Here is a 15,387-nt window from a genome sequence, read left to right as displayed (position 1 = left end):
AGCAGGACCATTGGTTGGTTGACTTTCCCACATTAGGAAGGATGCAGAAACCTTGACATCTTTCTTGTAAACTGGATCATTTAACCTGCACATACTATTGTAGTATATCTTACCTGAGAAAACTCTGCAAAGTAATTCTTGGGAAGACGGGCTGGAAATTGTCGTGGGGTAGGCCTAGGCAGATTTTAACTTAAATATATCACTGGACTGAATCTCTACTAGTTCCACAGGTGGCTAAGGTTGGTCAGATGGTTATAAGGCCTTTTCCAAGCCATTTAAAAGTCCATCATTCAACAGTAAGAAAGATTTTTGAAAAGTGGAAAACATTTAAGACAGTTGCCAATCTACACAGGCGTAGACATCCCAGCAAATTCACCCCAAGGTCAGACCACACAATGCTCACAGAAATTGTAGAGTAAATGCAGAGTTACATCTCACACTCTACAGGACACAGTTTGCATGTTAAATGTTAAAAGTTCAGTAAAAGTAAAAGACTGAACAGGTATGGTTTCTTTGGAAGGGTTGCCAGGCAAAAGCCTCCTCTCTCTAAAAGGAACATGGCAGCTTACATTTGCAAAGTTGCATCTGAACAAACCACAAGAATTCTGAAACAATGTCCTTTGGACAGACGATACAATGTACAGCGCCATGTTTGGCAAAAACCAAACACAGCATATCAGCACAAACAACTCATACTAACTGTCAAGCATGGCGGTGGAGGAGTGATGATTTGGGCTTGTTTTGGACAGGTCTCAGGACCTGGGAACCTTGTAGACCAATGTATTCTAGAGTCAAATATGAGAGTCATCTGTCCATCAGGAAAAGCTTGGCCAAAACTGGGTCAAGCAACAGGACAATAATCCCAAGCACACCGGCAACTCTACAACAAAATTGCTGAAAAAGAAAAAAATCAAGGTGTTGCTATGGCCTCGTCAAAGTCCTTACCTTAACCCGATTTAAATGCTGTTGTGGAACCCTAAGAGAACTGTACATAAACAAATACCCACAAACATCAATGAACTAAAGCAACGTTGTAAATAAGAGTGGGCCAAAAATCCTCCATAACTTTGCGGGACACTGATAAAGTCATACAGTAATTGGTGCTAAAGGTGACTATTGAATCATAAGGTGTACTTAGTTTTTCACACATGGCTTCTCCATTTTGGTTTTATTTTTGGCGAACAAACCATGACACGGTGTAATATGCCATGTGTTGTTTTTTTGTCTGAGGTTGTATGAGCCTAATATTAATAGACTTATACTATTAATAATTAATATAATATTATTAGACTTGCTAAGGAATAGATGAATAGATAGGAACCATAGAATATACAGAGGGTGTACTTTCTTTTTTACACAACTATATTTGAGATTAAAGGGGCCCATTGAATGCTATGGTATACTAGGAAGACCACTATTCCAGTTGTCTGATAAACCTATAGTAAAGTGTCCCTTCTCCTAGATCTACTGGCTTAAACTAAGGCTTAGTGGACCTATGCACCTGGGCGCAATAAGTTCATTTCTAGATTGTAAGCTTGCGAGCAGGGCTCTCTCCACCGAATGTATCGGTTTGTCTTAGTCTGTCAATTCTTGTCTTGTCATAGCCCTTGAATTTATGTATTGTATTAAGCGCTGCATAAACTGTTGGCGCTATATAAATAAAAGATAATAATAATAATAATAATATAATTCACTCAAGTTTATTTCAAATGATTAAAAACACATAAGAGCTGTCTGATTCAGTTCTATGTATGTTACAAATCATTTAGGGTACAAATACATTTGTCATGTTGTTAATATTGCTTCTGTTTGCTTCCAAAAATGTTCAGCCTCTGTAAGAACTGATTGTTGAACAAAACTTAGGTAAATTACTTAGGTAATACAAACTCTTAAAATCATGGATTATGTAACATATACAATTGGAGAAATGCCAACCAGCCTGGCAGAGGTGCTGCTAGAATGACTGTGCCATTCATGTAACTCTATTCTTAGATGGAATGTGAACTACAGTATTCCAAGGATATGTTCGTGGAAAAATTTTATCTCTCTCTCTCTCTCTCTCTCGTACACCCCTCACATTGTTGTATATATTTTAGTATATCTTTTCATGTGACAACACTGAAGGGGTGTACTCACTTTTGTTGCCAAGGTTTAGACATTTGAGTTATTTTCAGGGGACAGCAAATGTACACTATTATGCAGGCTGTACACTCACTACTTTATATTGTGGCAGAATGTCATTTCTTCAGTGTTCACATGAAAACATATAATAAAATATTTACAAAAATCTGAGGGGTGTACTCACTTTTGTGAGATACTGTATTTATATAAAGTTTGTATTGGAATCATAAAAGGCTCATAATCTCTAGTTCCAGAATTGCTCTCAGTTTTTGGTAAATAAAATACCATGTATACAAGTAAGTAATTACCGTATTGGCTCGAATATAGGCCGCACTTTTTTCCCCCACTTTAAGTCTTTAAAGTGGGGGTGCGGCCTATTTTCGGGGTCTAGCGCCCGACGCCCGGGACTGCATGTAGGCAGCAGGGTTAGGATACAGATCCCCCGCAGCGGTGCAGGGGACCTGCATCCTACTCTCTGATAAGCTCAGACAGCCTCCCCTGCCAGACCTTCCCACGGGAGGAGGGCCGGCACGGAGGTTGTCTAAGCGCATCGTGCAGACGTTACCGGCAGCAGCTATGCGCGTAAACAGCTTCCGCTGCCGGCACGTCTGCACGATGTGCTTTAACAATCTCCCTTGCCGGGAATTTCCACGCGTATTGCGTAGATGTCCCCCGCCGGCCCCGCAAGACACCCGGGAGTCTGCTCTGGTAAGTCGGGGGGGGCAGAGTGGCAGCATATCTCGGGCGGGAGGAGGAGGAGGACAGTGGCAGCATATCTCGGGGGGGGAGAAGGACAGTGGCAGCATATCTCGGGGGGGAGTGGCAGCATATCTCGGGGGGGACAGAGTGGCAGCATGTCTATTAAAAAACGTTTTCTTTAAAAAAGCACCAAACTTTTAGGGTGCGGCCTATATACGGGGGCAGCCTATATCCGAGCTAATACGGTATTTCTTGTATATGTATAGCCTTGCTTGGATCTTGAGTGGGCACTTGGAGCAACCCCTTTTTTTCTCCTTAATTCTTTTGGAGTTTTTATTTTTAAGTTTTTAGAAGTTGAATTAGGTTGGGGGACTATAACTCCACACATTATATCTTATGCCTTAGGGTAAAATAATCTGATCACGGTATGTTTAATGTGTTCAGTATAATCAGTGCAATTTCTGCTTTGTTGCCTTTTCCAACAGATTCCTACATATTGTTCAAGAGCCATGTTTTACCGCGTCTGATACTTAGGCACAGAATATCACAGAAGTTCACTAATCTGTAAAGTGCAGTTATACTATACTTGAGTTGTATAAAATAATATATATTAAGGATGTGTAACCTTCAGTTTTACTCTATAAAATTAACTTTGTAGCTGGAGTTGATTGATAAAAACGGAAATTTTACTCACCGTAAATTATTTTTTCCTTAATATAGTGGCAGTACAGAAGGGTGTTGGTCTTCCTAGGGACAAGGACCTGCAATAGAAAGGGTTAGCCCCCCCCTTTCCAACTCCTCCTCCTTACCACATAAGAGACCGCCTGTCCACATACCTCCATTAAGTACCAAGAACACAAGATTGATTGCAAAACTATTTAATATAAACAACACAAGGGAGGGGAATTCGTACTGCTACTATAATAAGGAAGAAAGAATTTACGGTGAGTAAAATTTAAGTTTTTCCAGGCATATAGTGGCAGTACAGAGGGGATGTAGCAAGATGTCCCTTGGGTGGGGAACAGTATTAAGAGGCCAGTGACTGGAGCACCTTATGCCCGAAATCTGCATCAGAGGAGGAGAAGATGTCCAGCCAGTAATGTCGGACAAATGTGTTGAATGAGGACCAAGTGGCAGCTTTACATATCTCTTCAGGGGATGCGGAAGACCTTTCAGCCCAGGATGTTGCCATGGCTCTAGTGAGCCGTAACAAGGGACGTGAGAACCTGACCGCTGAAAGAGTAAGCCAGGCGAATAGCCTCTGAAAGAGGACTGTCCTGCTTGTACAGAGATAAGAAAACTGGAGGTTTGCTGTTTCGTCTGGTAGCCATAAGGTTGATCTCTGGAAGGCCGAATTTCAGCACTAGGATAGAGAAGATTTTCTCGTCTAGAGACCAATTTGCTTGGGACCAACGGGACCTGCTGAGGTCGTCTGCAATACCGTTGTCCTCTCCTCTGATATGCATAGCCGCTAAATCTTCCAGGTTCCTTTGAGCCCATGACATGATTTTTTCTGAAAGGGCTTGGAATCCGGGTACTGCCCTGTCTGTTGATGGATGAGATCGTGGTGGCATTGTCGGATTGAATTCTTACTGCCTTTCCCTTTAACCACGGACCAAATTCTTTTAGAGCTAGCAACACCGCTTTTAGTTCCAGAAAATTTGAGGATTGGGTCTGATCGATTAACGACCACTTGCCCTGTCAGAAGAGGCAACCTAAATGAGCTCCCCAGCCTATTTTTGAGGCATCCGTGGTAAGAGTGATCCACTGATGTTGTAGAAAACAACAACCCCTGGTGAGTTGACCTGCATTCCTCCAATTCAGCTGAGTTAAGACATGCTCAGACACTGTGAAGTTGACATCCAGATCTTCCTCTTTCCTAGACCAATTCTGAAGGACGTCCCACCGTCTTAAATGTGCCCTGGACCAACTTACTGCTGGGATACAAGCTGTCAGAGTGCCCAAGACGCTTATAGCCTATTTGAAAGAACAGGTGGGGTCTTTTTGCAAAGTGGAAACTTGTTTTCTTACACTTTTGATCTTTGAACGTGGGCGATAGAGACGTAAAGAGTTGGAGTCCAATATCAGTCCCAAAACTGGATCTTTGTGGTTGGAATAAAATTGGATTTCTTTTGGTTTATGATCCAGCCGTGTTCTTCCAAGAATCAGATCATAAAACGGAGGTGTGAGAGAAGATTGGAACGGCCGTGACTCTGTTCTGCGGCTATAGGAGTTAAGATCTTTGTGAAAATTCTCGGAGCTGACGAAAGGCCAAAAGGGAGAGACGTGAACTGGAAGTGACAAATTTTTGTCCCGTTCCTTATAGCGAACCTGAGGAATATTCTGGATGTCATTGCAATAGGAAAATGGCATCCTTCAGGTCTATGGTCACCATGTAATATCCTTTTCTTAGCAAGTGGGTGACTGTGAGGATAGATTATATTCTGAAGTGTCGGTATGGAATACAGGCATTGACTCTTTTTAAATCTGAAACTGGACGGAAGGACCCATCTGGTTTTGAGACAGCCGGGAGTTGACACCCTGAAATTCTTGATGTGTTGGTATTGGTTCTATGACACCTTTTTTGAGAAGAGTGAGGCATTCTGATAACAGAGCTGAGTGTTTTATGGGTGAAGGGTAAGATGAAATCAGAAACTGAGGACTTGGAAAGCTGAGGAAGTTGATCCTGTATCCATCTGCAATGATCTTCAGGATCCAGGTGTTGCTTGTAGTCTGTTTCCATTTTGGTAGGAACCATTGCAGCCGACCTCCAACACCCTCAGAATTTCCTAGGCTTTGGTTTCTTAGGACGTTCCTGAAATTTCCTGTCTTGGACCTGTCTACAAAAAAATCTGCGCCTTAAAGGATGGTATTTAGTACCTGACCTATGCTTGATAAGTTCCTCTAATGGGGAACCAAACAGCTTGTTCCTTTCAAAGGGCAAATCACATAACGCCGACATATACACCCACATTTTGGGCAGAGATATTTCCTCGGTAGCTTCTACTAGAAAGCTGTTGGCAAGCCTCAGATTCTTAAACAATTTAGATAAATCAGCATCAGTATTGTCAGACACGTTGTCCTCTAAGGCCTGTAACCAGATGCTCTGTGCTTTTGCCACTGAAGAGCTAGATAGCGCTACCTTTCACTGGAATCCAGACGATTGGAAGTCTCTGCCCTCTTATCCATAAGGTCTTTGAGACCCGACACTTCACCAATGGGAATAGAAGTTCTCTTAGCGAGCTGGCCGATCTGTACATCTACTTTGGGGATATCTTCCTATTTCTCTTCATCCTGAAGCCTAAAAAGCTGCTTAAGTTGCTTTGAAATAAATGTTCTCTTGTCCGGATTGTGCCATTCTCCATACATGAGATCCTGGAGCTTAGCCAACAAAAGAAACCCTTTAGGGCGTTTTTCCAGGTCTGCGTCCTGTAAGAGACCTCTTTGGAAAATTTACGAAGTTCCTGTGGAGTAGAGATGGTATCATCCTCTGAATCATTACTAGAGGAAACTGAATTAGTAGAACCAGAAACCTCTCCAGAGGAAAACTCAGATTCAGGAGAGAAGTACGCCCTTTTGCTCTGCCGGCATAAAAATGAAGCGGCTCTAAAGTTCTGTAACGTCCGCCGATGCGGATGTTAATACCTCGCTCTGCTCACCACCCAGGGAGCAATCAGAGGAGGGGTCCCCCTGGACACAACCCGTGTGTTCTAACAGGTATGTGGACAGGTGGTCTCTTATGTGGTAAGGAGGAGGAGTTGGAAGGGGGGGGTTAACCTTTCTATTTTAGGTCCTTGTCCCTAGGAAGAACAACACCCCTCTGTACTGCCACTATATGCCAGGAAAATATACATAAACTTTCTGGACCTCAAATGTCCCTTTTCCATTCCATCTGAAGAAGAGGCTTTACTTTTTTTTCTGTGTCCAAAAATAAATGCCTTGACTAAAGACCCCATTTTTTCCAGCTGATACAGCTATATTCATTTCTGTATAAAAATAAATACCCGCCTAGGTAGCACAATGTTAAACTGGAAAACTTCAGACACAGGCTCTTCTGACCAATGTAGGGCAAGCCTATAATAAATCCACACCTCTTTCACAGTAATACGATTACCAGAACAAGAAGCACCAAATCAGATTTGTCTGCTTGAATATTTCCGATCCAGCCATAGAGCCCGATTAAAGCAGCCTGCGCATTCCATCCTTAATTAGCCACTAACATTTTCCTTCCATCTCTCCCTTTTGTTGCTGCAAAGGCCACTAATGGTTTCAAATTTTAACAGAAATAAATGGCAAGAAAACACACTGAAAATGATTTACCAATAAACAGTAATCCTATTGTATTTTTATCTTTTTAAACAAGATGTTACTTGTGCATTTATATTTTAGGTACATTTATTACTTAAAGAGCAGGAATGGCGGTAGACAGTAACCAAGGATTTAAGTGTCTTAATTATTACGCATTTATAAGGTTAAAGCAAAACTGTGATACTGTTATAGGAATAGCTTATTTTCCAAACAGAATGGATTTTCTGTCTAGATGTTTTAGCTGGCATTGTAAAACATTTTGTAGAAATTGTAACAATTTACCAGCTCTCTGGATTGTAACTCTTTGGTGACTTCCTAATCTAGAACATTGTATGGACATCCTGAATTAAAAAAAAAATTCTTAGTGTTAGAAGAGAACTGAACTGAGAAATTACACATATAGATTGGTCTGTTTGTTAATATTTTCTAATATTACCTCTAATTACAATATAATGTTTAATTATTGTGATTTCTGTTTCTTTAACGACTTGATTGTACAATAATACCTCCCAGCAATACAAGAGACCAAAGGGAATATTTTTGCTTTACAGAAAACATTGTGAAATTGTGACCTATTAACATCCATTTATTTAACTTAGTAGGACGTAATAATATAAAAAAGAGACATCAGCGTATGCTCAAAAGGAATATTTAAACATCGTGGCCTGTTTCGTACCCTTGAGGCCTGGAGTTGGCAATCATTTCTGTAGGTCTGTATTTGCTCGATTATAAGACGACCCCCAAAATTTGAATATTAATTCAGAAAAAAAGAAAGCTTTACTATAAGACTACCATATAAGAAAAAAGTTTTATTAGTAAATAATAATTCATGTAAACAATTTTTCATATTTAATAAAAACTATGCTTGAGAAAAATGAATTTTTGTTTTTATTTCCTTTTATTTGCCAACCTCCCCCATGGCTTTTTACTCTGCCTCCATGCTATGTCACTTTGCCCCCTATATGCCACTCTGCCCCCCAAAATGCCTTATACCCCCTATATGCCACTCTGCCCCCAGATTTGCCTTATACCCCTTAATTGCCATGCTGCCTCCCTGAAATGCCTTATTCCCACATCGCGCAGACGTCCACCGGCTGCCAGAGAGGAGGATCCAGGTCTCCTGCAGCGCTGCGCGGGATATGGATCTTAGTCTTGTAGTCAGATCTCTATTTGTGGTCTGATTATAAGACAACCTCGAATATAAGCATTTGCTCTGTCGATCAAATACGGTAATTTATCGAGCAAATACGGTAATTTAAGCATTATCATTGAGTGTCTGCTCACTAAAGGTGTACAAGCCTTTTTATCATTTATGCTATATGGCAACGAAAGTGTTTATGGTCTGAGTGAAGTCTTGCAACACTAAGTTGTTCGGCTTTATTCTAGGGAACGGGCTGTAATACTGATTCATGCTTGGCTCCCACCCATTGCTACTTAGGTCTATAAGCACAGAGACTCTGTTCTCTCCAGTGTGAAAAGAAGAAAAAAATGTTCTTCACAGTTCTTTCAGAGCTATTCTCAGTGCTACAGTAGTGTAGTTTAATACAAAAGAACTACAGAAGTAATTGGGTTAAAACATACTATTTGGTTTTGCACAATATCTCACAAATGGGTTGTCAGATCAGCAATTTAAATATGGATAGCAAGAATATCTACGGTATATGTTTTAAGGCAATCTTTGATCAGCAGTGTGTAAATCTCATTGTACAATGGAGTTCATTCATTTTCTTTCACTGTATCACATTCACAAACAGTTGGCTGCATTGGTCAAAGACACTTCTGCAGCATGCTAATTTCATAGGTAACCAGTTCCCACTTTCCAGTTTTAAAGGGGCAGGTCCATGTTTAATGAAATCTGGTCAGTTTGGTCAGTCAACAGTTCTGGATTTCTGTTCACGCGATAGGGGGGGGGAGTATGTTTATTCGAGTAGCTAGGTTTATGATTCAACCCTAAATGCCCTAGAAAAGTGAAGGGTCTAGCTGCCCTCATATTAAACTGCTCAGGGATGCAAATGGAGCTCATTTTTGTTTTTAAAATGAGTGATGTTCAAAAAATAAGAAAGTGGTGTCCAAAACAACCGACATCATTGTTCTTTTAAATGGTTGATTCACACCTATTCTAAGAAGTAGTTTAACAAAGTTTAAAATTTGGTGCTTTCAAAATATAATGGCTTTTCAAATTACAGCTATAACATCAATCAGCATTTTTCAATGTGTATTATTTTTGTCATATGTACTTATATTTGTTATATTGGTAATAAACATTTCCCACACAGTGATACTTGATTACTATCATTAAGTGTCTATGTTGATAGAAAGTTCTGGGGGTTAAAGGCAATACTTTACATTCTGAAGTCTGGACGCTCTTGGGCCAAGACAAATGTGTATTCATGTGGGGCAGAATTTCACTGGTGGTAAGGATCCACATATTTCCCCTTAAATATAGTCTGTTCTTACTAGGTATAACTCTATATTAGGAAAGGACTCTAACATAAAATACTGCACTTATTAACTCTTCGTTCTTTGATTTTGTTTTTCTTCTGAGGTGGTGTTTACATGAAGAAACATATACTTATACTTTTTTTATATACAGCTCCTAGCTTACTGTATAATTGGGATATAATTGAACCGATTGATAGATTAAATGTCAGGTGAGTATTAAGCCACATTCACGAAAATTCTAAAAGTTAGTTCAAGTTAGTGTTATGTCTTCCTGCAGTATGTAGTTTTATACAAATTTAAAATTATAGCCTTCCTGGCCCATACAGATTCACAGACATGCTTTCATAAACAATTTAAAGGGACAGCCCACTGTCTGATTAAATCCAAAAACTAATCAATAAGCACCATACTTCTTGTTGAGCTACATGGCCGCTTTTAATATTAACTGGACCGTGGGAAAGCACTTACTAGGTCCCTACACCCCACACTCCCTGGCATACAATCATGTGACTCTGCATGAGATTTTCTCACGCCACACGTGCAGGGCAGGGGATGAGCACAATACAATGCAGATCGCATAGCAAATAAATGGTGCGGGCGACCTGAAACGGACTGCATGATCAGGGTTGGCCCATGGTGTCCCCTACCCTGCAATCACCCCCAGAGTCCTTTTGTGCCCTCCTTCACTGTACCACACCTTTCTTTCTCTCCTTCATGCAGTTTAGGTATAGATCAAATAAACACATAGAATCACAGGTATATATCAACTGAATAAGACATACCAACTCTGTATTTGCAGGTAATAATAATTAACACTTGGAAACACAGCATTGCAGGTACGGAGCAACTAAATAGCACACAACCCCAGCCTTGCATGTATAGATCAACTGAAAAATAGCAAGAAAACTCAACATTGAAGGTATAGATCAAATAAATAATGCATGGAAACCATAAATTGCAGACATAGATGACAGGTCACAAACCCCAAAGGCCAGCCCTGGCACCTAGATTGCACACATAAGACCTGACCTGCCTAGCACACCGATTTGACACATAGAACTTGCCATCTTTGTCCCCAAAGAGCATGTCTGTGCCATATTTGCTCCAAACACCCTCACCATGCCATTTTTGCCCCAAAACAGCCCGTCTGTGCCATCTTTGCCCCCACTTGCACATCCATGATGTTATACACATACCCACTCATTCACAGATATTTATTCAGAAAGGCAGTTCAGAACTGGAATGTGAGTCAACTTTCCACCATACAAGGGAACAAACAACCCCAGATGTATGTTTCAGCAATCATGGGCCACATTAGTGGAGTCTGGTTGGTATCCCTCTAGGCACAAGGGAGCAAAGAGACTCACCTTTTCACTTGGGGTGGGCCCCAAGAGGTCCCTAAAGGAAGAAATACCATATAAAAGAAGTTTGAGAGGCTCACCAAGAATGGACAGTCCACTTCGGAGTATCTAAAGTTGTAGCTTATAGGGAAATAGCATAGAAACATAGAAATTCATTGCTGATAGGAGCCGTTTGACCTATCAGTCCTTGTTCTTGTGTTAGGGTCAGGATGGCCAAAATTAACAACATTAAAACCGAAAATATATACAATTGACAATAATATTAATAAACACTAAGAGACACACAAAAGAGGAAACTGCTCTTGTGCGTTTACAATCTATTACGTAATAACCTGAAAGATCTCAGGTATGAACATATTTAAATAATACAATCAATCAGTAATTACAAAGCAAACTAGATACATATTTTTCTTTGTACACATGTATTCACTTAAGGTTTAAAGAAACCTCATTGTGCTGTTTTGGTGTTACACGTTGCTTAATTAGTTTTACCAGACAGATGCTTTGATCAGTATTTTGGGGAGAACCCCTGCAGCCTGGCTCACTTAGTAGGAAAATCATGTGTGGGTCCCATGAACATTCAGCTGGAAGTAACCCAGAAAAGCCTTCTTGCTGCAAGAACCAGTCTTAGCTGGTCCTACTGTCTCATGAACAAACCATAGTCACAGTTGAAAAATTAATTAGTCTGACACGCAGAATGCAGACCCACTGCCTTGATACAGTGCAGTTATAGTTTAGTTGCTATGAGATTATTTTAAAGCAAAAATAAAACAACTCTCATCACTGTCGTTATATTTTCACAGTAAATGCCACTCTTCCTCTATCAGTAAACAGAAGAATAAGATTAAAAGAAATCTAGTCCCTTTCACTGAATGTTTGCTGAATCCCCACCTCTTGCTGAAACCCCACCTAGTCCTTGCTATTAGAATAATGAGCAATAGAAACAAAAATACAAATTAAGTTACCGTACTTTATTTAGTCCTTTAAGGACCAGGCTGTGTTTTCTTTTTGTACCCTTCTGGATCAAGGCTGTTTTAACATTTTTGCAGTGCTCACGTTTAGCTGTAATTTTCTTCTCTCCCATTTAGTGATAAATTGTTATATAGAGTAAATTGTTAGCTCTATATAAATAAAATAAAACATAATAATAATATATATCAGGGGTTTTTTTTTTTTAAACGAAAAGGGATTTCTTTAGATACCATTATTTTGATTGTATCATATAATTTTCTATAATGAAAAAGCAAATTTTCTCTGTTTTATTTGAAAAATCTTTTACTCATCTATAAAAGCTAACGAAAAAACCTGCTAAGTAGATTCTATGATTTCTCCGAGCTTAGGAATAGCCAATGTTTTTTTTGCAAGTTATAGGGCAATAAATCAAGTAGCATTTTGGTATTTTAAAACCATTTTTTCATATCTGGTAATCCTGCCCCCATGTGCTATATGAGACTGCTTTGATGTCAGTCAGTTCAATTTACCACCATGAAACCATATATTTTTCAAAACTAGACACCCCAAGGTATTTCAAATGAGCACGGAGCATTCATTTCAGTCTTTGCCAAGCTAACTGTCACAACTCTCATGAAGCCCACAGGTACCATAATGGGCTATAGTGGACCCTGAAAGAGTGCTGAGCAGGGCTAGGCTAGGGCAGTTGTGGGATTTGTGGGAGGAGTTTTTGGAGGAGGGTTATTGAAGGTTTTGTGTAACCTTACCTGATGATGTTTGTCCTGACTGTCTCTGTCCTGTCTGTGTCTGTCTTGTCTGTGCCTGTCTCTCATCCAATGGCATAACTACAGGGGTTGCAGCAGTTGCAACTGCATCTCTAGGGAGCCCAGGTAAGCTCTGCAACTACTTGTTACTGTCTCTCTTCGTACTGCTTCAAAATTGTTCTGAAAAGGCCCTTCTGATCTGCACCAATTGGAAGGGCCCTTTCTAATCAATTATTTCAACCAGCATGAAGAGAGTCAGGCAAGCAGCACTCGTGGTGAAATAGGGTGACAGTCCTGCAATGGGACTTTAAGTCCAGGGCAGCCTCAATGGATTTTCCCAGAAATAGAAGTCTGAGTGAAGGTGGTCTCAGCCAATCAGGAGAGACTTTTGAACTCTCAGGCAATCAGTAGAAATGAGGCCCTCCTTCACACCAAGGTCAGTGTAAGCTGCAGCCAGCATCAGGTATGACTGTGTGTATGTGACTGTATTTGTCTGTTTGTGTTACTCTGTGTGTCAGGGTCCATCCAGGCTGCGGAGCTGCATTTCTCTAATCTTCCCTGTCTCGCTACAGTTTCCCCTTTGCTGTAATCCATTCCTGGATTTCCATATGCTCTGCTCTGTGCTTCTGATTCCTTGATTCCAGTTCTGCTCTTGGTTTCAGCTCCTGTTTGCTTCATAAGGTGTGCCCCACCCGTTTGTTATGTTTGTCTCAGTCTGCAGTCTAAAGGTATGTCTTGGTTCTGTTTAGTTTCAGTTTATTAGTAATTCAGTATATTGGAGTACTTTGGCGTAGTGGTGGGCTAAGCATACTATGGCCATATGATGTGATGGAATCTCCAATTGTTATCATATAGTCATAGGCTAGTTCCTGTATTCAAGTTTGTTTGTCTCTTATGTGCCTTTGCCCTCTATTCCCTGAATCATCTGGGGATTTCGGTACCTCTCTCCTCTCCCCATGTCCCAGTTAAGATGCCCTATCCTTGCTCAAAGGAGAAGTGTCTGAGGATCTCGGCTCCTCACTCAATCCCCTGTGTCCCTTGCCTTGTTCCCTGTCCGACTCCGCTACTTTACAATAACTCCTGAACACAATCTTTAGGCGCTCTAGGTCATTACAGTCGTCTGTATGGACCCAGTCCATGACACTGTGTTTGTTTGTATGACTGTGTGTAATGGAGGAGTTCATTCTCTGAATCTGCTCATACCTGCTAATAGAAGTTAATATATATATAAAAAAATAAATGTTAATTTATCTGTATGTGTGCATTTGTGAATTAGTGTGTATCTATCTGTGTGTGTGTATGTATATATATGTATGTGTATATATATGTGTGTGTATATATATATATATATATATATATATATATATATATATATATACACACACTCACTGGCCACTTTATTAGGCACTACTGTTAAATTGCTTGTTAACACAAATAGCTAATCAATGATCATCCAATCACATGGCAGCAACTCAATGCATTTAGGCATGTAGACATAGTCAAGACAACTTGCTGAAGTTCAAACCAAGCATCAAAATGGGGAAGAAAGGGGGTTTAAGTGGCTTTGAACGTGGCATGGTTGTTGGTATTTCAGAAACTGCTGATCTGCTGGGATTTTCACTCACAACTCTCTAGGGTTAACAGAGAACGGCCTGAAAAAGAGAAAATATCCAGTGAGCGGCAGTTGTGTGGATGACAATGCCTTGTTAATGTCAGAGGAGAACGAGCAGAAGACCACACTGGGTGCCACTCCTGTCCGCTAAGAACAGCTCACGCTATCTACCCCCTTCTCACACTATCTACCCCCTCTCCCCCCTTCTCACACTATCTACGTCATATGCCGGCGCTCAGCGTGAAGTGCCGGCACCGAGACTGGCGCCTCGCGCTCCCACTGCTGCAGTCGGGGCAGCGATGAGGCGGGTGGCGGTAGGGAGCAGAGGAGACAGAAGGACGCAGAGCGGTTGCTGAAAACGGCCGCTCGGCACCCCTCTCTCTCCTCCTGTGGCGTTTCTATTGGGGGGTTCCTACGGTCCTGGGGGGATTTCTTAATTGGCGGTCCCCCTCCGCATGAGTTACTGGGGGGGAGCTGTCCCCCCGTCCCCCCCATGCCTTTGGGGTGTGGTGGAACAAGAGATTCACATTGTGGATGTGCAGCTGACAAATCTGCAGCAACTGGACTTGATGCCATGACTTCCATATGGACCAAAATCTCTGAGGAATGTTTCCAGCAGATTGTGGGAAGTATGCAATGAAGAATGAAGGCAGTTCTGAAAGCAGAAGGGGGTCTAACCAGGTACTCGCAAGGTGTACCTAATAAAGTGGCAAGTGAGTGTATATTGTACCATCTACATATCATTTGCCATTGAAGATCCATAATCTAACATATTTATACAGTATTTCTGTATCTATGGATTCAGATGTAAAAATGTGTCTACTGTGACATTTTAAAGGGCCTGGATAGTATTATTTACTAATGTCATATATAATTTATAAGCAACAGCAGATTCTATTGCGCTACAAGAATGTACGTATAGAGAATGCTACATGAAATCAAAAATAATGATTATCCTGTTCATGAAAACATTTATCAGAAAGTGTACCTGTCATTGATCAAATAACAAGGTGTCACTTTGTAGAGGGCACCTTTTCACCTACACATTGTACTAGTGAGAATATTAGACATTTTAAAACCCCCACACCTTCGTATTATCTCTATGACTGCACTAATCTGGCATGCACAC

Source organism: Spea bombifrons, chromosome 2, assembly GCF_027358695.1.
Source record: "Spea bombifrons isolate aSpeBom1 chromosome 2, aSpeBom1.2.pri, whole genome shotgun sequence".
Lineage (NCBI taxonomy): Eukaryota > Metazoa > Chordata > Amphibia > Anura > Pelobatidae > Spea > Spea bombifrons.
The sequence above is the reverse complement of the archived record's forward strand: the minus strand, read 5'-3'. Positions refer to the sequence as shown.